General features: G+C 42.3%; 1 protein-coding gene and 1 long non-coding RNA gene across 34 annotated transcripts in view; both read right to left on the bottom strand.

The window, feature by feature from the left end:
* NRXN3 (neurexin 3) overlaps positions 1-22597 on the bottom strand; it is a 1187696-nt gene that overhangs the window by 323565 nt on the left and 841534 nt on the right. The window lies entirely within an intron of this gene.
* Positions 1-22597, bottom strand: part of LOC310681517 — a 52665-nt gene that overhangs the window by 800 nt on the left and 29268 nt on the right. The window lies entirely within an intron of this gene.

Genomic DNA, 22597 nt, shown 5'->3' with positions numbered 1-22597 from the left:
GCTGTCGCACCATTGGAGCCCGATTTCTGTTCTTATCCTGAAGCAAAGTTCTTAACCCGAGGAAATATTTCTGGGTTACTGGAGTGTGTAACCTGAAGCGTATGTAACCAGAGGTACCACTGTATATTTATTTCCTACATGCACATAGCATCAAAGTTTGCTTTTCTATCATGGTACTTCTTCAGTGACTATGGTGCAAAGTGGCATTACAGAACCATGAAACTTCTTCTGTGATATTATTATTATTATTATTATTATTATACTCCGCCCATCTGGCTGGGTTTCCCCAGTCACTCTGGGTGGCTCCCAACAGACTATTAAAAACACAATAAAATATCAAACATTAAAAGCTTCCCTAAACAGGGCTGCCTTCAGATGTCTTCTAAAAGTCTGAATCTGTGAATTCTTCAGAATCACAGAGAGACAGCCCTTAGCTAAGGTGGGATCAGAATGGCATTCTCTCACATCTGTAGCTGGCATTGTAATCTACTGGCACACAATGCTTGCCTTGTGCTAATGTCACAGTGGGGAACCTGTGGTTATCTAAATATTGTTGGGATCCAATTCCCATCATCTCAAGCCATCATGATCCATCATCCTGGATGTTGGGATTGTAGTCCAGAAGTCATCAAGAGCTCGTCCTACACTCAAGTAGGACCCTGGTAGACACACATGTCCAACTGGCATGTTCTCTCCCTCCTGGTCGTTCGTTCGGGAGCTTCAAAAGCTTTCTCCAGCCCGAACATCACAGCGACCGATGCCAACAGACACTGGCACACTTAGGAATCCATAGAGTGTTTGCCGGTTTGCGTAACAGACCTCAGCAACTCAGCATTTTGGCTAAGCTACTTTATTTACATATCCACACATTTACATAAACACACAAGGAGCACTGCAACATGACAACATGTTCCTCTTCCCTCTGCTAAAGCATCAAGGATTCAGGAAAAGAATTGACATGGGGGTTGTCTTAAAAGCAACCCCTTTGGCACATTGGGTCAAATATAGTCACAGCTACTTTATGGAGTTTAGATGAAAAGGAAGCCTTTGGTAACACCATAGCATGCCTGCATTTCCTCGTAGGGGGATCTGCTGCTTTAGTTGGATATTTTAGTGCTTATCCAGTGCTGTGGCCATTGTATAGCCCTGTATTATTCCCCCCTTCATCAGAAATATGCTCAGGGTGTTTATTTTTGAAGTATTTGTACTGGTTGTCTCTAGATACTGCCAGGAAGTAGTTATAATTGGTCAAGGGGGGGGGGGAGGTATTTGGAAATGGTTTGTCAGGATGCCAAGAGACATTGGCTGACCTACTGCAGCTAGATGCAACACAGCAGAGGGATGGGTGTGTTTTTACAACCTTCCCCCGTACTTTCTTCCACCTCTGGCACATTCAGCGCAAATAAAATATCATGGTTTGGCAACGCTCATTGAATGAAACATGTGCAATGAATATGGTGCCTGCATTGTGCAGATTTACATTCTAGTCCATGGAACAGGTTGCACAGGTAAGACTTGCCATCCCCTGTCCTGGCAGGGTCTGAGCACAGAATGACTCTCCTCTTAGGTAATTAAATATCCCCTGTTACCATCTGTGAAACCAAAGAGCAGACAGCACCAACACACTATTCCAGGGGAAGCCAACATGATGCCCTCTAAACTTTGCAAGCTACAGTTCCCACCATTCCTGCCTATTGGTCATGCCAGCTGAGGCTAATGGGAGTTGCAGTTTAACAACATCTGGGGGAATGGCACTGGCTGCCCCTGGACCTCTGTTAGGAAAGGTGTTACAGGCTGTCTGCACACTTCTACTGCAACCTACACCTAGCAATGATACTGAGTATTATATGATGTGTGTGAGAGAGAGTGTGTGGACTCAGCTATACAGCTGCAAATAAAACGTTTTAAGTGTGTTGTAAAATGCATTATAAAAATGTGACACTAGATGGTGATGGTGAGCTATGGCAAATTCAATATATTTTTCAAAACGTTTTTAAGAAAAGCATTTTCACAACATTTTTAATATGTGTCTAGATTCCACCTGTGTGAGAGAGAGAGGCAGAGAAAGAGGAAGAGAGGGACTGGAATGCACATTTGAAAATTAAATTCAGAACGTGCTACATAACCAAATTCTGAGCTCCTGCTAGTAATTTATAGATTGAAACAATGAATGGCATGTAACGTACATGATAATGACTGGGCAAGAATTAATCATCTCTAATAATTAATAGTTGGACTCCCGTACACAAACTGTGAGAAGTCAGAAGGGAATATTAATAAGTCCTTTACAAGTACCTAAACCCGCAGTGGTCTGCTGAATGATTGCTCTTCACAATCTTTACTTCCTTTCTTGCCCAGATTCCATGGGAAGGCAAAGCTTGTTGATTTCCTCCTCCCACCAAAAACAGAAACAAAAAAATCTAACTAAATAAGAGAGGGGAATGATGAAATAAGTAAGGTGTTTGACATCTTAGTTCAGTGCCTTGCAATAATGAAATCATCATTTTTACTGCTCAAATTGGAAATCTGAAGTTGTGCTCCACTGTGGCACATGGGATAGCACAGTGTCAAGTCCCCCTGGTTCAAATGTATTCTCTGCATAAGAATTAGTTGCTGCAAATGGCATGATTGTCACAACATCACAGCTGAAATACTAGGCTTGGGAAAAGAAAGGGTGCATGAAGAAAAACATATATGTGGAAAGACAATAAAAGGCTCTGCAGCAAAACGACCTGGAATATTTAATTAGCTGGTACTTAATTGGGGAGGGGGACACTCAAAAGTTGCACTTTTCGATCCAGACATTTTCTGTAAAAGAAATCTAATGGGTTTATTTTGCATATGATATTGAACAGGGTGCTTGCATTTATGTGAATGTTTGCACCAGACCTCCAGTGCACAATCCCAATGTGTTTTTAACAGTCATCAAATTTCCTTGGATTAATAGGATAAAAACTGGGGTGTGGTGGAGAGAAAGTTGATTCTGTTCAGTAACTGGAAGTTTCGATGGGGGGGGGGGGAATGTCATCATTCTTCCAGAATTTCATGGACCCAGTATATTGGACAGTTCCCCTGAACAATTCACAGCCGAATGATTCATAGGTGTACAAAAGCACAGTCGTATATTCTTGTGCTCAGCTGATGTATTCCAGAATCATACGCCATAATTCAACCCTATAACACATCAATCAGTTGCATGGTCATTTTGATCCTCACATTGGGCAAACTGGTAGGCTGATAATAGCACACATAGGGCTTTTCCCACTCTCCATTTGCACTGATAGGCATACCAAGTTCGGAAGGGGGCTACAGAGGTTGCCGTGCCATGAGATGTAGGGGGCTGGTATTAGAAGGGGAAATTGGCAATTAGCCCACAAATTCATAGGCTTCTGTGATCCTTCCCACACTGCTTATTATGAGCTTCCTATAGGCATCTGGTTGGCCACTGCAAGAACATAATACTCAACTAGATAGGCCTTTGGTCTGATCCAGCAGGGCTCTTCCTTTGTTCTTAGTAAGTTTCCATACTGCATGTGGGTTTCTTACAGTCTTCTCTGCTATAAAATTATCTAACATCACATTAGCTTATCATTGATATTTGTTCTTATTGAATATATGGGAGCCTTTTTTCCTCTGAAAGCGGGATAAAATGCTATGAATGAATGAATGAATAAACAAAATGGAGACTTGGGCAAAAAAAATTTAAAAGCTATCATAGTGGGCTATATGATGTGGATTTGTGGCTGGATGACTGACAGAACCCAAAGACTGCTCATCAATGGTTTTCCACAAATTGCATTTTCCACAGATTGACATTTGCTCCGATTCAGGACTAAAGAGTAGGTTTTCCCAAGGAAAGTAGTGTGTCAAACAGTAAACTGCTCAGACCCATGCGGAGAAAGCACAGGGCAACTGGCAAACAACTTGGACTCGTGCTTTCTAGGCACGGGACAAGCTTAAGTATGAATGAGCCCTAAGTCTTGTTCAAGGAATTTCCAGGTGTTTCACCTGCCTAGGAACATACCATCTAACTTTTTCAGACCCAAAACTGGGACGGGCATCTTCTGGGATGTGCTCCCAGGCAGGTCACGTGACCAGCACCTTGCTCTCACCCCAAAAAAGTACTTATGGTAGGGCAAGATCTTGCAGGGTGCCCCAAAATGCACATTTTGGGCACTGCACGAAATTACAGCCCCGAATAAGTACTTCTTGGGGTGAGAACGCAGTGCAAGAGTGCAAATGACCACAGGACCGAAATGGCCATCACAATTTCGCACAACGAAACAGGCTGTCCTATTTTTTTCCAGGGCATTTGGAATGTATGTAATAAGCTGCTCTGATTACTACATTTTCTCACTGAGCCTTTTTTCACAGGTTGTGTACATTACATTGCAAAACCTGTAACTGTCATCCTGAATACTCATCTCATTTGTCCCTGTTATATCACACTAAAAGTGGCATGGATGTCATTAACAGCATCTCCCTAGTAGTGAATAATTCCCTTAATTAGATAACTAAGAATTTGCCAGTGTCTAGGTAAATAAATAAATAAGCAGCTTGTATCTCGGTCACAGCTGCACTTGTTTCAGGGAGAGGTGCATAAATAATAATAATAATAATAAATAATAATAATAAATTTTATTTATACCCCGCCCTCCCTGGCCAGAGCCGGGCTCAGGGTGGCTAACACCAGTAAAATTACAGTAAAAACATAATGGGGGGGGGGAAACCAATTTAAAATACAGGTTAAACTGCAATTTAAAATGCAGCCTCATTTTAAAAGTAGCCCATAGATCAAAACCATAAGAGGAGGGAACCATAAGGGTCAGACTGAGTCCAAACCAAAGGCCAGGCAGAACAGCTTTGTCTTGCAGGCCCTGCGGAAAGATGTCAAGTCCCACAGGGTTCTAGTCTCTTGTGACAGAGTGTTCCACCAGGTCGGGGCCATTGCTCCTCTGCATACAGAATATTTTTTGGGGAAGTGTAAATTGAGTAATTTTGCATTGAAAATTGAACTAAATTTGTTCCCCATCTCTAACATAATGGAGCCCATCTCTTGGCTGCCAGTAATGAAAATGGCCATGGCACATTTACACTTATCACTTGTAACAGTCAAGGCTGCCCTCAAATAATTCTGGGAGCTGTAGTTGGTTAAGGCTGCTGGGATTTGCTAGAAGACACTTTCTCCCCTCACAGAGCCACAGTTCTGGGAGTTCCCTGTGAAAAGGGATTGATTGTTAGACCACTTTGGGAGCTGTAGCTCTGGGAGAAGAACAGGAGTCTCCTAACAATTCTCTTTTTTAAATATATATATAATATTTTATTAGGTTTTACAATCAATAAACAGCAAAAAGAACACAATACAAATAAACAAACAATACAAAAAGGACAATACAACAACATGTAAACACCATACAACAAAAGATATTAAAAAGAAAAAGAAATAAAAATATTAAAAACAATCATTGTCTCCTTATATTCTTTACATTAACTTGTTTCTGCGACTTCCCCAGACCTTCCCTCTCTGTATTCCAGATCTTATATTCTGACAGTAAATTCCTTCCCTCTGTCATATTTTAGATTCATCATAATCTTAGTGTCTTAGCATAGTTACATTTCCTAACAATTCTCAGTGCCCTTAAGAAACTACAGCTCATGGAATTCTTTGGGAGAAAGCTTGTCTGCTTCAGATGCTATGATACTGCTTTAAATGTATGGTGCAAATGTGGCCCACCCCAGCTTCGCTTCAGCAAGGAAGCTGTTTCATGTGCCTCAAGACCATTCCCTAGGAGTCATAATATTCCTGTCTGAAATACAAGCTCATTTCCCCTCCACCTAAAAAAACCTTTAAAGGAGCTTCCTAGAATATAATGTGAGAAAAAGGATAGGAAGTGAAAAAATATGTATCCAAGAGAGATGTTAATTCATATGAAGCCTGCTGTTCCAAAAGCCAACCTTCTCATCAGGTCTCTCTTTAATTCTTTTTACATTTCTGAATGGGGGAAAAGGAGATCAGTCTACTGCATTTTGCTACAGTTTTCTGACTCCCCCCTCCCCCCTTCTCTCCAGCTAGCAGAATCGAGGGTCTCTTGAAAATTTATTAACAATGACATTTAAACAACATAAAAGCCATTTCCATTCAATTAAATAAACACAGCATGTTAACCTTCAGTAAAAGAAGTATCCACTCTTTTTATAGGCTGCTGTAAACAGATTTCTGGGCTTGAACAAAGCCAAAATCAATAAAGCCTCTGCAAACAATAATAATCTCATGCACACTCTATCGACAGCTGCCTAGAAAATATCGCTTGACTCTAACTGTCCTGATGATTGGGTGCTTTCCTGGTCTTTCCCTCTTGCTCTTTAATGTCAAAGCACCAAATGGAAGCCAGAGCAACATGCAAAGCACTTTCCTCAAAGGAAAAGAAACAGGCTGGTTGGGATCTACTCTGCTGGGTCACTTTTGGTTCATGAACAAATAAGCAAGAGATCAGTTCAAAGCTCGCACTAAGGCAGGGGTGCGGGGAGGGACCATTTTCAATTTGAGGGCTGCATTGTACCTTTCAGAAGCCATGTACCATTGATGGAGAGGACCAGATGGAAATGTGGATGGAAAAATGCATGTGACTCATTGTGTGGGATATGATGAATGACTCCCATCAGCAGAAGCCCTGTGGAAGGACTTCCGCTTGTGTAGAGGAGATCGTTCTGTCTGGCAAACTGAAACGTTTGCTCTGACAGAATGACCACCTTCTTAGCATGACGTTGAATTCCTCCCTTCTGTTTGTATAGTGCGTTATGTTCCAGTCATGTAGAAGTCTGAGGCTTCTGCACTCACCCCACTATCCAGGCACGTATGCAAGTTAAATGACTCAAGGACCTATTCCAGCCAGGCAGGAGGAGCACTCAAGGAGGGAACAGCCTGCGGGACAGGGGTGGTCTGGGAACAGTCCCAAAGGCCAAACAGAAAAGTTGAGGGGATACAATTGGCCACTGGACTCCTGCAGTAAGTGTTTGTACAAATTAGTATTGGGGGTAGGAACAATAGCAAAAGTAGAAATCTATAGACATAAATGTAAAATTATGTAAATGTCAAGTTTTCTCACCTCTGCATTTCCTGGCCATATAGTATTGTATGGACACCCCAGCCCCCATTTTCCCCCACTTTCAGGTAAAGGTAAAGGGACCCCTGACCATTAGGTCCAGTCATGACTGACTCTGGGGTTGCGGCGCTCATCTCACTTTATTGGCCGAGGGAGCCGGTGAACAGCTTCTGGGTCATGTGGCTGGCATGACTAAGCCACTTCTGATGAACCAGAGCAGCGCACGGAAACACCATTTACCTTCCTGCAGGAGCAGTACCTATTTATCTACTTGCACTTTGACGTGCTTTCAAACTGCTAGGTTGGCAGAAGCAAGGACCGAGCAACGGGAGCTCACCCCGTCGCGGGGATTCGAACTGCCCACCTTCTGATTGACACGTCCTAGGCTCTGTGGTTTAACCCACAGCGCCACCTGCATCCCTACCCCTACTTTCAAGCTGGAGATAAATGTAGGACAAACTGATGTGCATGAGAATGTGCCAGTAGCCACATCCGCAAGAATTGCAGCCTGGGATTATCTGTAGAAGCCTACAAGTTCCCACAGAAGCCCGGGAATTCCGTTTTTAAGGAATCCAACAGCTTGCTTTTTGTTGCTTGAAGCTGTGTTGCTTTGTTATTGTACCAAATGCAAAAACACACATGGTATAAACTCATTAGGCAGCCTGGCCCCCTTTCTCAGGCTTAGCACTGCTGTAGTCTCCATTATCAATATAATAATATTGGCCTCGCTTACAAGATTGTTCAAGGACTGAGATAATGTAAAGAGCTTCTAGCATTTTGAATGTACTACATAAACACAAGCTGTTGTTTAATACCAGCAGAATTTATATTCTATTATTTAAATTTAAAGACTGTCTTTTGACCAAAATTGGCATCAACAGGCTTTCAACAATGGTGTGCAATCCTGTGCACATTTACCTGGGAGTAAGCCTTGCTGAATACTATGGGACTTACTGCTCTGAATTAACATGCATGTCTCTTTCATATCTAACGATCACATTGAGTACAACTGCAGAGTTTTTCAGCTTGGCTCATTAACTAAAGACTGCTTAATAAAAAAACAAATCACTGAGCAAAAAACAAAACAAAATACATATACATATATGCAAATGTTTGCTTACTAACATCTCAGCGCTCAACATTGTTACTTAGACATACTCCCACTTGAATTGCAGGAGGTAATAACGAATAAGCCACACTCTGTCATACAAGTAGATTGTAAGTGCCTTGGGGCAAGTTCCTGTTGACTCTGTAGGGCTCCATGTAGGTCTATGCTACACAATTGGGATGATGACTGTGGTTCATGATGATGGAAGAGCAAAAGGAGTTAGTCCACATCATCACAGCTTAGCAATTACAACTTAAGTTATTTCAAAGTGCTTTCAGGGAAAACACTGCCTATGTTCTACAATTTTGTGTGTATGGTGGGGGAGAGTTAACTGTTTGGTTCATGCTGTTTTTGCATGATATTTTGCTTACTTATGTGCCATTCTGTGTTGTTGTAGAGCTCTGTTATTGTTGTTAGCTGCATGTGTGTGTGTTTTCCTTATAGAAATGTGCGGTGAAGATAATATTAATATTAATAATATGAACGTCCAACACAATTATGGATTCTTCTGCACAGTACGTCACATCTTATTTAGAAGCTGATTTACAGTTGGAGTCTTTTTGAAGCCCCTTGCAGAAGAAGCACCTGCCATCATAGCTGGAGGTAAGCAATGACCTAATCGAAACACACCATATGGCAGATAATGAAGAAATGAAGTCAACTTGGAATGCAGGCTGTTTTTTCCCCCTACTATTTAGTACCTGCAGCATGTCAGGGAAGCGGTTTGGGAACTTGCTGAACACCTACTTTCCCCCAACATTGATTCCTATCTTTCCACTAATCCTAACAAATTTACTTTCCATGCATAACGATATCATCTAGGTTTCCAGGAGGCAACTCAGCATTAGCAAAATCAGTCATTAAAACAAATTGCTACCCACAATCTCACAATCAGAATCCTGGTGGGGGTAGATATTTTCATGAAAGCTCATTCCTAAATTGCCTTGATGGATGTTGAAAGAGAATGTTTCGTGGGCAGCAGTAAAGGAATTAATTTGTGTCTCCTAGACACAAATGCACTATCTATTGCATCTGCCTCTTCACTGCCCCTCAGTTTCATTAGGCACTGCTGGTCTTCCAATTTGTCACTTCAGGGCTGTTTGCTTGGCAGCCAGTCCACTTTAAATTTGGGTTGAAAAGAAGGCATTGCTTTGTCATGGCCAATTGTGTCATCCCAATGATGATGCTGATGAGCACCTTGATCAAATTGGGAGGGTCATATGTGCTTAGTGGCAGCACACACATTTTGCATACAGAAGCTCTCAGGATGAAACCTTGACATTTCTGGTTAAATGGAGAAGTTGAAGCTACTGCTGTCAACCAGAGTAGAGACCACCCAGCTAAATGAACCAATTCATGGATCTGGTTTGCATCTTAACAGCAAGCCAAACACACAAGCATGTGGGTAGGTATTCTCAGGGGGAAATCGTGGCCATTTTGTGCCTCCTCTGGCCCTGCTATTGCCACCCTACCAAGAGCTAAGCCATGGTTTGGCTTAGCATTACATCCATGCCAAACATGAATTTTGGAATACTCAGGACTGGCAAAAGTAGGCATTTCTCCATAAAAACACACAGATAAAACAACTGAATTCACTATCAGAAGATGTAGTACTGGGCACCCACTTGAATGGCTTTAAAGGGGGATAAGACACAATCACAGAAGATAGGGCTATCCTTGGCTACCTGGTAGCTCCCTTATCAAAAAGAGTGTGCCCCTGAAAATCAGTTGATGGGAATTGCAATTGGACAGGGTGCTGTTGTACTCAGGTCCTGCTCGTGGGCTTCCCCAGGCACCAGGATGGCCACTGTGAGTGCAGGATCCTGGAGTAGATGTGCATCTGACCTGATCCAGATATGCATCTGACCTGATCTTATGTGCATACACAGAAAAACCAGTTGGTAGAATCACTCCAGGCTGTGGGTCTGGGAGAGTGGTATCATGTTAAATAAAAACAAACTGACAAACAAGAAAAATAATGAGCACACCAGGGGGACAGACTATTGTCCAATACTTGTGCTAGTTTGTTTTCTACCTGCAGGGAGATAACCATACAGTGGAGCCCCCAAGTTTGCCACCTCATACCTTATACTAGGCCTTAGAAAGCACTGCTAGTCACCATCTTGCTGGCTGGCAGTGCTTTCTAAGTCCTCAGGTATAGCTATATTTCCCAGCACCTGCTTGTAATATTTTCACTCAAGGTGTTAGAGATTGAACCTGGGGTCTTCCTCATGCAAAACATGTACCTTGCTGCTGAGCTCTGGCCCTTTATCCATCTCTACCACTCATTCCATGCATGTGCTTTATCCTCTCCCCAAAGAAATCCAATTTCATACTGAAAAAAACACTTGCTGTACGTTGGTCCAAATTGTAATTGTAAAAAAAGATCCTGCGACAGGCTTTCCATATCCTTCCTTGGAATCCCCCCCCCCATTGTGCTGAAAGGTTAAAAAGTGTCCCTATTATTAAATCTAAAGATGCAATCTACCACCGTTAAAATCCTTGTGAGTTTTGCCTCTGACTGCAATGACAGCTGAATTGCATTCTGCTATTTTTCTTCTCGCAATTTAAAGCTATTTAAATTGCACCACAATCAGCATTTGTGTTTCCTCCACGGCTGCTACATATTTGCGGCATCTGGCTGTATTTAACTTCACTTAAGCCTTATCCCTGGGTAACTCTGGTATTGTGTCTCCTGGTCCATATTCTGCCCCTTGCATGCAGCACTGGATAACAGGTTCTAATCCATTAAGAGTGTCTGCATATGGAGAGGATTGCCTCAGCACAAGGAGTTGGGCTAGATAACCTTCCACTCCCGTTCCCTGCCAGCCCCTTGATTCTGTGCAACCGCGTTCAGATATGCCATTATCATGTTTCCCTTTCAAACATTCCTTTCTTAGGCTAACAGTCCTATAGCGGGATTAGTAAGAGGCTTCCCAATGGCCTAAATTGCAACAAGCTGTTGTTCTTTGTTGAAAGTGGCAGGGGTTCCCCTCCCTACAAACAAGACAGCAAAAATTGTCTAGAGCAGGTCTGAGACACAAAGCGTGTCCCCAAAGATGCCATTGTATTGGGTGTTGGGAGCATCCTGATTCTTTGCCAAAACGTGCCACTTTCTAAAGCAGTGAAGAGCAAGTGATGCCACACCACTCTTCTCCTCTTCACCCCTCAACCCAAAAACCATTAGTGAATTTTTCATTAGTGATTTTTTTCAAAACTCTGCTGAAACATCCACAACTGTAGGAGTTCCAAAGATTGTCACCATGATCGTGGAAATTGCAGAGGAATTTTGTCATGTCCCATTAGCTCCTGTATTTGGGTACAGGTTTATTAAATGCACACATTACTTCCAACTAAAAGAAAAAGAAGTCCCAAAATGATTTGCTACAGAAGAGAGACTGCTGGAACCACCAAGGCAAGCTTTTCCACTGCCTTGCCCCCTGCTTGAGACCCTTATAAAGAGGACCTGCTGTCTAAGTATTTACTCTGGCTCTCTCTAACAGCCCCTTTGCCTTTTGAGCAAGAATATGAATGTACTCAGTGCTTTTTTTCTTAAAAAAAAAAATGTTTAGGGGTACTCTCATTTTCCTACTCATATTGAAATACTGCCCCTCAATGAGGCCAAACTTAGATTCACAAAATGTTTAGGGGTGTGCTTACCCCTGCATCCCCCCAGAAAAAAAGCACTGAATGCATTCCATTTTAAATATAGTTTTTAAATGTTAAGATTTTTTTCATACTTAGTTTTTATAATACCGGCACCTCCTCACTTGCATGTGAGTAGCCTGCAGGTTACTGCTGATGCGTGCCATTTTGGCACCAAAAGGGGCAGGGGCAGAACAGGGTGGAATGGGGTGGGGCGGCAGAAGCCGGGAATGGAAGCCCCCTGTAAGTGAGGATTCCTCTATATGCACTTTCTGTATTCAAATTTGTGTGTTATTTTTGTGAGCTGTCTTGGGGGGCTTTTTGGGCCAGAAGGTGGTATATACATAAACAGTAACATTGCATAACATTTGAAACCGAAATAGAAAAAAGGTAATAAAATCATGTACACATATGAAAAACAGATTAACAATGCCATGTCATATTTTACCACCAGCACTGCACAAATGCATGGGGGGGGGGTGGAATTTCCTTAGCGCTGAAAGGAGAGAAGCCTATGAGGGTCATGATGGGCTTATAGGATCATGGAGTTGAGCTTCTGAATGTCATTAGCACACACACCTCCTGCCTTTTCTTCCCATGATTTGTGCGCTGGTGAATGAGATGAGCCAGGACATCTCGGGTTCAGATCTTGCCTCTGCCAAGAATTCACTAGCTGCCCTTAGGCAAGCTACTATCTCAGCCTTTGCTGAGCTATCCCGACCCCCTGCAATCTGCAGCAAGAGATAACTATGCTAGCCTCCTTATGAAGATGTTCCATGGATTACTGAGGTCATGCATGTGAAATGCTTTGAACTCTTTCTGAAGCACTGTATAGAATGCTAATGTTATTCATTATTATTGTTCTTCCTGCCAGTTCATTCTTCACTATCTCCATGTGGTTCTCTCTCCAGTGACACTAGTGCAGAGATTGCTAACTGTTTTAGGTCTGTGGGCACATTTGGATTTTTGAATGAGGATCGTGGGTGCCACCCCCTCTAATCACCTCTCTCTGCCCTCTCCTGGATCAGCCACTCCCTAACAGAAAGACAGAAAGCGTGAAAGTGTACAGACACACACTTCACTTGTCCAAGGGATCTGAATGAAAGCCAACAAAATTAATATGTGAGCCTTTAAGATGCACAGAGCTGAAAAGTAGGAAGTTGGAGGAGTGGTGTTCCTTCCTAATTCCTCTTTCAACTCTATGGACTTTTCAGGGAAGAAAAAACTAACTGACCTCATTTGGGGGGGGGGGGGCAGGAGCTTTGTGAGCAGCAGGGGAAGAGTTCATGGGCACAATTGTATGCAGGTGCACCATACTGATGACTCCTGCACTAGAAGGTATCGTATGAAGGGGGAGAGAAAAAAGCAGTGACATTTCGCCAGCTTTTAAGTGAACAGAAACTCTCCATACTATATCCAAGTTATTACCTGTGCAAAAAATGTCCTGAGGGCCAGGATGGGGTAAAATAACTGGAATATAAGGCAAAAGAGGTGTTCTCTGCTTTTCTGATTGCCTCTGATAGGAAAACCTTGCAGTTTCTCCTAGTATTTCTTCTGTAAAGGTAAAGGTAAAGGGACCCCTGACCATTAGGTCCAGTCGCAGATGACTCTGGGGTTGCGGCGCTCATCTGGCTCTATTGGCCAAGGGAGCCGGTGTACAGCTTCTGGATCATGTGGCCAGCATGACTAAGCTGCTTCTGGTGAACCAGAGCAGCACACGGAAACGCCGTTTACCTTCCCGCCGGAGCAGTACCTATTTATCTACTTGCGCTTTGACGTGCTTTCAAACTGCTAGGTTGGCAGGAGCAGGGACTGAGCAATGGGAGCTCACCTCGTAGCGGGGATTTGAACCGCCGACCTTCTGATCGGCAAGCCCTAGGCTCTGTGGTTTAGAGCACAGCGCCACCAGCGTCCCATTTCTTCTGTACTAGGGACTATTTCTGCTGGAGAAGAGTCATCCCAACCTCAGTGCTAATGCAGAGGGTGAGGAGTAAGTACAATAGCTGGGATGAGGCTCTGGGCATTGTCTCAGAAGAAAACACTCATTGCCTTGCACTCATCAAGCCGTTATTTCGCTTTTGCGCTCTTTGGTATTCAGCTCACAGTCTTTGAACGGATGCTTCAGATCCATTTCAGTTAATGAAGTCTTTCTTCAGAGAACAGCCTCAGATATTGAAGATTCTAATTTGCCTGGCACTCTTGAAGTGCAAGTCCTCGGGTTTAGGTATTCAATTCCTTCCTCTCCCCTCTTGCAGAATACTTGCCCTCCACATGCATAAATGCAAGATAGCTGGTAGCAAAATAAAATACTGCGCTTTGTACTACCTCTGTGACTCCCAGTCACTCCATTACAGGCTCTATTAACGGAAATTAAGAGTACAAAGGGTAGCTAAATGAAAGCATTCTTCCTCTTCTGCTAGTTGTAGCTAATGCAGAGCCCTAGGATGTTGCAATTAGGCATTTCTTCACCAGACTGACCTCAATGGGAAACAAATGAACCTATCCAAGTGATGCTCCTCCAGGCATTGCTGCTACCACTGAGCATCAGCTGCTGCGGGAACCTGCTAGGAAGAACTGGATCGCTGCTTTGGAAAGAACAGCCTTGCTTTTTAATACAGGAGGAAGAACAATTTGGAAAAACAGAAAGGGGGAGTAGAATGGAGAACTGTTTAAAATGGGCAAAAAAGTAATTAAGGGATATAAGGGGAGCAGAGATGGGAATATTATGTTGTTACCAGCTCCATAAACATGCTTTGATTCTTATTATGCTTTCATTATAATAAAGGTCAGAAAGCTATTCCACCACCTACCCTTCTGAGAAAAGGCCATGCCCAAATCTTCTGGATTTTATTAGAAAAGTTTAATAAATGCATGAATAAATGAATGACAGACCCTCTGGAAATAGACACAGTTGCAAAAGGTCTTCTGAAAAAGAGAGATGGAACCCCAACCCCGAATGATGGAGCATTTATAAGCCTGTAACCAAAGAGGTGAAGTCGGTTGTGCAGATCCCGAAGCAGAAAATAGATGCCATCAAGGGAATCAGGGGCAGAACGCTATTTGCCAGCGCCTGGGGCCAGTGTGTGCCACCGGGCAGGCACTCGTGTGCCAGGCAGGGGCGGGACACGGAGGGTGCTCTGCACTCTCTGTGCTCTCCAGCCCCCACCGTAGAGGGGGATCTCTATGGGGCTGCCTGGTTCGCGGCCCCCTCTGAATTGTGCAAGTGGGGCACAAGAATCCCATGCTAAAAAGCCATGTGACTGGCCTCACGTGCCTCTAGACTTTTAAATGTTACTACAGCACCATGAAACATGTCCACAGAAAGGTAGCTCATATAGTGCTTCTGTAGCTGCGAAAGGTACCTTTTGGTTTGCCTGTTCCCACATCTAGGACAATTGATGCTTGCTTAGAGTGAGTTTTAAGTTTGTCGTTATTATCTGCGAAAACATTTGGTTGCTATTTGTGACTTAGGGAGTGTGAGAGCTCCTGGTTTGACTTAACCATGTACATATTTATGAAATCTGAGTGGTGTGCATTTGGATGAGTTGGTCTGAACATTCCCCTTGGTTTCCATTGTTTTATCAACATCATCAACAACAATGTCATCATTATTATCAAATTAATTAAATTTGTATAGCGCCTATCATGTGAAGATCCCAGGGAAGTCTAGGAAGCTTTAATATCCCAGACCACTATTCCTACACTGAGGCTAAGGTTGTAAGCACGAAAGCTACTTTATTAAGCATAAGGCAGAACAAAAGAAAACATGTCTCCTCTCTCTGGTCTTCCTTGGAGAGAAGTCTGAAGTGAAAGCAAAAACAAACGGAAACACAGTACAGCAAACATCCGCTCCCGTGATTCCAAAAGTCGGTGCCGGAATGCATAACACAGACATGTGATGAACCAATCCTACATATCTGCACAGTGAAAGGAATAGAAATCCAACAACTAGGACAGTATAAGGTTTTGGAAAACAGCATAGTGTTATGATAAAAGGTGAAATTTACAGTGCTGGGACTGTATACCTTGCTCCTGTGACCAGTACCATTGGGAACTTTAATAGCTACAAATTAAATTCACATTTAGCACTTGGTACAAACATTAATTAACTAATCTTCACAATACCCCTGTGAGAAAGCCATGTCATTATGCCTACTCAGAAAGGTTAAGTGAATTGCCTCTGTCCACGCAACAAGCCAGACACTGTACTGGGATTGGCATTTATAAATAGTTACCGATTAGGGTTGCAATTCATTAATAAGGAGAGGGGTGCTGATTTTCATTTTCTCTGCTCACGCCTCCTTCCTCACCTAGGATTTCTGCCACCTGCACCTTTTACTGCCATGGAACCAACAGTGGAAGGAAAGAACCAACCAACACACACACACACAGAGAATATTCTGAAAATTCTGCTCTGCTCTCATGGAAAAAGTACTGACCCCAAATCCAGGTGTTTGGAACATGTGGTTAATGCAAAGGAAAATTGCATGCATGTTGAGAATTGGGTTACATGGTTTTGATGCCACATTTCCCACTGACAAATAAGCAGGCAATCTTCAACAGTGGGAATGCAAAACCAATCAGCAAAACTCCATGTTTGGATACAGTTCATTCCAATGCATACATAGCTTTTGAACTGACAAGTGAACGATTCCTTAAGGGGTGCATTAACACATGCTGAATATACAGCTAATCATTAGCATGATGCTGGTCCATTGAGTCAGTTTTGCATTGGTGGCCAATCAGCTGCTTTTAGTTTTTTTCTTACAATCAAGTGGTATTTAGATTTTATGACATAAAATAAAATCCATATTTGTAATAGTTTATAGCCATCCAGAAGGTCATTTATGGTATATGTTTGTGTGTGCCAGTGAGCACATTTCAGGAAATCAGGGAAATGATATAATGTGATGAGGGTGTGTACATTTATATAAGACTGAGCGTGTGTTTGTATAAGGTACATAAGGTATGATATAAGGTTGATGATGTTAAAAAATAACTGACCTGATAGTGAAGAAGTCTAATCGGGACAGTTTTTCATTTTAAATTGTTTATCTAAATGTCAAAAGAAACATTTGCAAGCTGATCAGAGATTGCCTTTCCACAGAAAACAGGTTTACATTTTCCTAGCAGAAAACTGATATGTATGTACAATGAACCATAGTCTGACCTAGCAAGTTTTGAGGTACAATCTATATGTTAGCAGGACAGTGAAATCCCATATAGATTATAGAAGGAATTTCCCCATGTGAAAATTTAGTTTTCATGAATGAGGGTAGTGGAAAAACCATTCCAATGTGGTTTATGAAGAAGAGAATCCTGGTAGTATTTATTCCATGACCGAAGCCTCAATTATCAGGTTAATGAGAGGTCAGGTTTCTTAAATCTTTTGGGAATTACACAACAGAAAACATACTGTTAAGGAAGTCAGACCAAAGCAGGCAGTTGATTGCAGATCCTAGCGTAAAATGCAACCAATTAAATAAGTGTGATTACCAGGGTTTGCACAGCGCCTTCTTTACTGGCCACACTCCAGAGCTATTTCAGCAAACAATGAGTATCTGCAGTTCAAAGACCTCTAGGAAATGCATTTGTACTCATGTGGCTAGCAAGAGAAACCACATAACAATGGAATGGGGAGTCTAAACAGTACTGAAATGAGTCCTCAAATCAATAGCAAAAGGAGTGCAGGCACGTTACTCTCAATGGAATGTCCAAAGCCACCTTCTTTGGCATTCTTATGTAATGAGAGATCAGGGTAGACTTAAACATGATATGCATTGAACCAAAAATGCAAGTTAAACTGCAGTTCACAGAGTTCCTTCCTTCCTTCCTTCCTTCTAACGCATTTTCCTTGTTTATTGTAAAAAAAATGGGATGGATATTTTGGTATCTCTAATACGTCTTACTTTAAAACAAAAACAAAAAAACCCTGTAATTATAAAGTGCAGTATATATGCATTTCATTCCTCTGATATTTTGGTGAGACAGAATGTATACCCTATATGGTAGCTTGTGAAGCCGAAGCCAGTCCTAGCAAGCATAAAAAGTCCACTCTTTGCCTGCCAATTGCACAAACAACAGGACTGATAAATAGTCTGAAGTAGTCTGAGGTATTCAGATTGTCCTACTGTTATTGAACTGTTATTCTGGTTCCACTACACCAGCTATCTCACCTTTTCTGAGCCATATAATACCTTGGCACAACATTTACTTCATACTCAGTAAATTTCTGAGATGCTTAGACTATTTTGAAAACAATAACAATCTAGTCCCAAACTGCAGTTACACCTAATTCCAGCACAAATTGGGTTTTGTTTTGGTTTTTTTGAGAATCCACTGAATCAGCTTGGACTCCATAGACTTATCCAGAGATCTGTTGACTAGACCCTAGGAAAAGCCAAATATACCAGTCAGGGTCACCTGGTTACATGGGACATAAATGAAACATTCACAAGGCCTTGAGGTCATTGTGTGGGCGGCTTAGTACAATATAGGATCTGAAATGGATTAAGAATCTGCTGTACAGTGATTCCTCCTGTATTCCTTGGCAAAATCAGCTCAAACAAATCCAGATTCACCACAGAAGTTCACAATATCTCTGGAATCCAACAGGAATGCTAGCTCTTAAACAAGGTTAAGGGGTCAATGCTTATTCCGAGAGTTACTTCATTCAATTACAGTTATTCCTCAGGGGCACCTATAGCTCTGGACATTCTCTACAGCCATCACATCCTTATGGGAAGTGTTAATTTTCTCTTAGATAATTGTTTTCCATTTCTTACCAGTACAAGATTGTACAGATATCCTCTGTGGTTTTTCTGCTGGTGACTTGATAGAAACGGCGTGCTGATATTTTGCTTCATACACAGGGGAATGACTAGATTCTCGTTAAACTTGCCATTTCATATTTTATTGTTAACCCCATCATTTATATAGTACCAGACAGTCTTCCAATTTGTTCATTCTTCATATGCTCTGCCTTATTAATTCATGACAGGACCTTAGTATTTGCTTGCATACTGATTTAGCTTGTCAATTTGAAGAGTTAGGCCATCAGCAAAATCCAGATACCCTGGAACGTTTATTTCTTTGTCAAAAAGATTCCAGGGTGGTGTACAAAAGTGTGAATAATCCTATGCACATTTGCTTCAAAGCTCCATTGTGTTCAAGGGATTTAATCCTAGAAAAGTGTGCATAGGATTTGTAGAGTACATGAGCTGGAGCCAAACCATACTATGACTGTGCTATCAGTCTCTTGTAACAAAGTTGATCTTGACTGTGAAATGGGAATGGAAGTAACTTTAGTGGCGTCACTTTTGATGCTAAACACTTGAATCAAATCTTCATTTATCCAAAAAAATTTAGTGCTTAAATGTGCTATGTCTTCATCATGCCTAACAGAGCAGTCCAAACCCCTGATCTGCTGTGCTAGAGGAGGTTTGGATACAGCAGGTGTTCCTCTGCCCAGATCTGCTTGGCTCCACCAGAAAGTCATACCAGAAAATGGAGGAGCATATAAACCACATGGTTCACTTTTGCTCATTCCCTTCATGGCAAACCATAGTGATGTCTAGGTCAGCAGCAATGGTCAAAATGACCTTTGAATGACTGCTGAAATGCAAGAAATTTCTGAAAGTATGAGATGGGCACTTGCTATGGAACTAGACAGAGATGCCATAGCCTAAGAAACTCCTCCCTTCATCAGGCAGTATCGATAACATCCCCCATTAAAATTTACAGTCTGATTGTGCACTCTACCACAGAGTTGCTGTTTTAATTAACAAGATGGATTTCAGAGGTGATATGTTCTGTTGTGCTATAATTCCTGCCTTTACAGTAATTTTCTCCTGCTTTTCACACTATAATGTGCTATAAATCCTACTTAGGCTGCTTCACTGGCCTGTTGCTACTCTGAGTCAATCTTTCAGGCCTTCTGTTGCTATAGCAACCTCCAGCCATCCTCCAGCTTGCTGGAATATGATACAGTCTCCTGGGGAAATTGCTATGAACTTGAGGATCACACGGATTTCAGCCCCTGATGCTTGAATCTGGTCCTGTCTCCTTTTAGTAGTAGTAGTAGTAGTAATATCCACTGGCTTAACTCCCCACCCACCCTGAGCTCTTTTGTGCTGTCTGTGTGTGTTTGTGTGTGAAGGAAAATAAAGTCAACTGGAAGATCATTCTCTTTTTCAGCCTTCTCGAAAGAGAAAGCCTAAAAAATAATGTAGACTTAGCTGGTTTTAATGCCTAAACAAACCAGGCACAATTGGAGCAGCTTCTCCTCCCACCCTCTCTCCTTTGTTTCCATTTTCTTTCTTTCTCTTCCTAATCTTGTCTTCTCATATGTTCACGGTCTCAGAATGTTCATTTCACAATTCCAGTTTATGAATACATGTCCTCATTCTTAATCCTCCTCAGCCTACCGGCCTCTTTTCTCTAAGACTTTATTCACACTATTTTCTGCCTTATCTTTTACCCTCCATCATTTATTTGTTTTTCTGCTTCTTTTTGTATGTGTCATTGTTTCTCCAACCCATTTCCTCCCCACCACAAATCATTTAGGTGAAGACGGGGGGGGGGGGAATCTATCACACAAGACAAAGGGTCATATATCAGCTCCTTCTGCTTCCTTCAGCTACATACCACATCTTACACAGACTGGGGCGTTCACATGTTATATTCAACAAGAGTAAAACCTGTGTACCAATACGCAAATAATTGATCTGTACAAATCAACAAGCATACACTCCCCCCTACAAGCAGCATACTGTATATTTGCATGTTAGTTTCACCAATTTGTGCATTTTGGGGCACCATCTAGTATATGATTTTTGTACGCATTGTATGGTTTGATAACTGTATGCAAAAATAAATAATTTCTAAATCCCGCTCTGCCAAATTCAAGATTGAATGTCAAAAAGAGAACGAATACACATCAAAGTGCCAATCCTAGCACCAGATTGTAGGTAGGAATCGGAGCATTAGGACACAACCTTTGTCCCCTCTAGGTATGTTAAATGATCTTAAAGGTTCTGTAATAACTAATGTTGGATCATCCCATCTAGACACTATTGGGTAACTGGTACTGTGCTTCTCAATGTACAAAAAGATTCAATAAGCCACCTCTCTTGGGTACTGCTGCCTCAAAGATAAAAAACCACATTGTTGCCCAGCTCAACTAGATCATGACCAGTTCAATGCAAATGCTATAGGCATCCATATGCATTGAAATAAATCAATGATGTGTTAGCGATTGCTTTGCCACTGCTATTTAATGTGCATGTTTAACTTTTCCCTGCTTTTAAATTTTATAGTGAGTTTTAGTGCCGGTGATAATACTTAGTACTTATGGGGCACTTTATGTTCACAAACATTAACCAATTAAGAAATAAAAAGGAGTGATAGCTACGATTGTCTTGAGCAATGCCAAGCAAGCACAAAAGTCCAATGCCTTCACCATCACATTCTGTGAAGTGAGCAACACATTCATAGGTTGAAATAAAATAATTCTTCTCATACTTCAAACAGAGAGGGCCTGGGATTCCATCTAAGATAGGATTGAGACTGCAACCCAGGGGCAGTGCTTCCTGTTTCATCACTTGAGGTGAAATGGGAAATTCTGCTTTTCCCTGCCCTGCCCTGCCACTGCCATACGTGTTGCCACCAGTTCCATTTCTCCTCTTGCCCTGCCACAATTTCAGGCGAGATCTCACCCAGTTGGGGTAAGATCTTGCATGCTCATGAGATCTCATGGCAGCAGGGCAGGTAGGGAGCCTGCAAGGCAGCTGCCTCAGTTTGCCTAACGGTAGAGCCGGCTCTGCCAGGACCACAGCTTCAGGTGAGGAGATGCATTTCTGAAGTGGACCAAGCACCAGACACTTTCCACTGTTCTAGAAGTATTTCTAGAAGTATTCTAGAAATAAATGAAAGCCATAAGTGCAGGGAGCTGCTCTGGCGTCCCCCTACCTGCCTGAAAGGCCTTAGATTATATGAGGTGAGGTTCTTGTATGGTGTGTGGACAGGAGCAGCACTGGCCCTACCTTTCGGCAGAGTGAGGCAACTGTCTCAGGTGCTGAATCCTGTAGGCAGGCAGTAGTGGAAGGATATTGGAGGAGAGACTTGTGTGCCCTGCACCTCCTAAACTATTCTGCTGCCCTCAGGTGCAGAGGAAGACACTGTTCCAGAACCAGTGTTGAAGGAAGATCCAGCTGCCCACCTGGCAAATTTCTATGCATAGAATGGCAAGGTGGCACCAACCTACAGAAAATGTCCTGGACCAGTCCTGTATGAGTCACTGTGCTAACATTACAGCAAATGGGTGGACTGTGCTTTCTTTTTTTTACCCTAGCCTTGCTTTTTTTGCAGCTCTTCCATCCTGGGATGCTAAGCACCATCTGAATCCTGGGATGCCAGAACTTTGAAAGAGTAACTGATTGGAAAACACAACACCCCTTGCTACATTATAGGCTCTCTGTCCTAGCATGAGGAGAGTAGCTTCCTTTGCTATTCCAAGGGCTTCTGGTCTTGTCACTCGGTTGCTCCCTGCCCCGACTAAGTTGGGATGACAATGGAAGGTGGTGATTTGCTTTGAGGGATCTAGAGGGATCAGCTGAGCTTAAGCAAACTATTTTTGCAGGTGGAGCAAAATTCAGCTCCAGTGGAATCTATAGCCTGGCTAGCTAGGATAGATGGATATAGAGTAAAACTACCACCACCACCACCCACAGAAGCCAGAAAT

This window comes from Podarcis tiliguerta (assembly GCF_965153285.1).
Source record: "Podarcis tiliguerta genome assembly, chromosome: 1".
Classification (NCBI taxonomy): domain Eukaryota; kingdom Metazoa; phylum Chordata; class Lepidosauria; order Squamata; family Lacertidae; genus Podarcis; species Podarcis tiliguerta.
This window is presented reverse-complemented; position numbering and strand designations above follow the sequence as displayed.